General features: G+C 59.9%; 2 non-coding genes across 2 annotated transcripts in view; both read right to left on the reverse strand.

Annotated features, from left to right (window-relative positions):
• Window positions 1-1,673, reverse strand: part of LOC138694091 (large subunit ribosomal RNA) — a 4,084-nt gene extending 2,411 nt beyond the window's left edge. Inside the window, exon 1 of the ribosomal RNA XR_011330771.1 lies at window positions 1-1,673. This exon is cut by the window's left edge and continues 2,411 nt beyond it. This is a non-coding gene — a ribosomal RNA (large subunit ribosomal RNA).
• A 251-nt stretch (window positions 1,674-1,924) lies between these two features.
• Window positions 1,925-2,080, reverse strand: LOC138694056 (5.8S ribosomal RNA). The gene has a single exon (XR_011330737.1). It is a non-coding gene; the product is annotated as a 5.8S ribosomal RNA (ribosomal RNA).
• Window positions 2,081-2,510: the final 430 nt, after the last annotated feature.

Raw genomic sequence — 2,510 nt, forward strand, 5'->3', positions numbered from 1 at the left:
GGGTATAGGCACGGAGCTTTAGCGCCATCCATTTTCAGGGCTAGTTGCTTCGGCAGGTGAGTTGTTACACACTCCTTAGCGGCTTCCGACTTCCATGGCCACCGTCCTGCTGTCTTAAGCAACCAACGCCTTTCATGGTTTCCCGTGAGCTCCGGTTTAGGCGCCTTAACCCGGCGTTTGGTTCATCCCACAGCGCCGGTTCTGCTTACCAAAAATGGCCCACTTGGCACCCTGATCCAGACCTCGCGGCTTCAGCCAAGCAAGCCGGAGATCTCACCCATTTAAAGTTTGAGAATAGGTTGAGGTCGTTTCGGCCCCAAGGCCTCTAATCATTCGCTTTACCGGATGAGACTCGTCCCGGTCGAAATGGACGCCAGCTATCCTGAGGGAAACTTCGGAGGGAACCAGCTACTAGATGGTTCGATTAGTCTTTCGCCCCTATACCCAGCTCTGACGATCGATTTGCACGTCAGAATCGCTGCGGACCTCCATCAGGGTTTCCCCTGACTTCGTCCTGACCAGGCATAGTTCACCATCTTTCGGGTCCCAACGTGTACGCTCCGGGTGCGCCTGCGGCCGGAGGCCGAGGCGCCCCGGGAGTGCGGGCGCCGGTTGACCCGACGCCGTCCTCCCCGGGCGACCGCAAAGGGTGCGCCCCGCTTTCACTTCGCCTCTGGGTTTTCTCCGAAATCCCAGTGACTTGCGCACATGTTAGACTCCTTGGTCCGTGTTTCAAGACGGGTCGGGAGAGCACCCGAAGCGTGAGCGCCGCTAACGGGAGACGGGCTACCGTCCGAGGACTCCGGGGGCCAGCAGCCGACGGGGGCCGGGGACGTGGCTGAGGCCACGGCACCTCGAGCACCACCGAAGAGCTTGCCCTCCGGGCTGGACGCTCGCTACTGTAGGGTTAGCGGGCCTGCTCCGCGAGATTTACCACCGGGCGCCGGCCGGGCGACCGGGGGTCCGGGGAACCGTGGACCCACGTTTCCGCGGCGGTTCCCTCGGGCTCCACCCCGAGTGCCTTAGACCGGCTCACTAGTGTACCCGGCGGGTCGCGACGTCCTACTGGAGGAGAAGTGCATCCCGCCGCGGCCGGGATTGAACCCGGACGGCCGGTGCCCTCGGATCGTGACCTGCGCGCGCCGTAGGGCGCGGTGGGCGACCGGGGACATCCGTGGCCGCCGAGGACCGGACACGCGGGCGGGATTGAGTCTCCCCCTTCGTTCTTTCGGGTCTCTCCCGTTTACCCCTGAACGGTTTCACGTACTATTGAACTCTCTCTTCAAAGTTCTTTTCAACTTTCCCTCACGGTACTTGTTCGCTATCGGTCTCGTGGTCGTATTAGCCTTAGATGGAGTTTACCACCCTCTTAGTGCTCCACTCTCAAGGAACACGACTCTGAGGAGAGCTCCACCCGGGAGCGGCAGCGGTCTCTACGGGCCTGGCACCCTCTGCGGGCTGTGGCCCCGTTCAAGGGAGACTTGGACTCACTGCCGACCCCCGGACGACGGAACCTCCCTCACACGACAACTCCCTGCGCGTTGCCACGCGGGATTCCGTGCTGGGCTTCTCCCTGTTCGCTCGCCGCTACTTGGGGAATCCTTGTTAGTTTCTTTTCCTCCGCCTATTAATATGCTTAAATTCAGCGGGTAGTCTCGCCTGATCTGAGGTCGGGTTTTAGAGAACAGGTCGCAAAAGAGGTCGCTAGCGGGACGAGCCGTGCTGGGCGGGGGCCGCATAGGTACTGCGTCTCTCAAGCCCAGCCGCTCTCCGTCCGCAGAGACAACCTCGCGAGGCCTGACAACCATTCGGGAGCGGACCCACCCCCTCTCTTCAAGAGGCGAGATGGAGGGGGTCCCCCAAGCTCGGGCCCGACCTGCGTCGTCTGATGACGAGACACACGGGCCCAGTATTTGAGTGTGGCCGACCCTCAGCCAGGCGTGGTCCGGGATTGGAAATCCAAGGACCGCAATGTGCGTTCGAAATGTCGATGTTCATGTGTCCTGCAGTTCACATGTCGGCGCGCAATTTGCTGCGTTCTTCATCGACCCACGAGCCGAGTGATCCACCGTTCAGGTTATGTACTTTTAGTTTTCAGAGTACCATACAGGTCTCAGCGTTACGTTCTCAATAGTTTTTATTGTGTACAGGGCACATCCACGCCCCCGCACGCGGGGCAGGAATGCAGTTCTTGCTTCCCGCGCGGAACTGGAGGGGATTTGAGTAACCCTTTGCGAGTGGCCGGGCGATTTCAGGTGACTTTAAACCGTTAATGCACAGTACCCGGCGTCGCTTTCCTCTCGTTCAACCAGCGGACTCCGACGCACTCCCCGCTCGGTGGAGGGGAAGCGTACCGCTCGCGACGGGGGTGTGACCCACCACCACTTGCGGGTTCGGCCCGTCTTTTGTGTATTCTCATTGTGAGATTTATTCTCTTTTTTTTTTTTTTTTAAGCGTGATTCAAGACACACGTTAATGATCCTTCCGCAGGTTCACCTACGGAAACCTTG

This window comes from Periplaneta americana, unplaced genomic scaffold (assembly GCF_040183065.1).
Source record: "Periplaneta americana isolate PAMFEO1 unplaced genomic scaffold, P.americana_PAMFEO1_priV1 scaffold_36, whole genome shotgun sequence".
NCBI lineage: Eukaryota > Metazoa > Arthropoda > Insecta > Blattodea > Blattidae > Periplaneta > Periplaneta americana.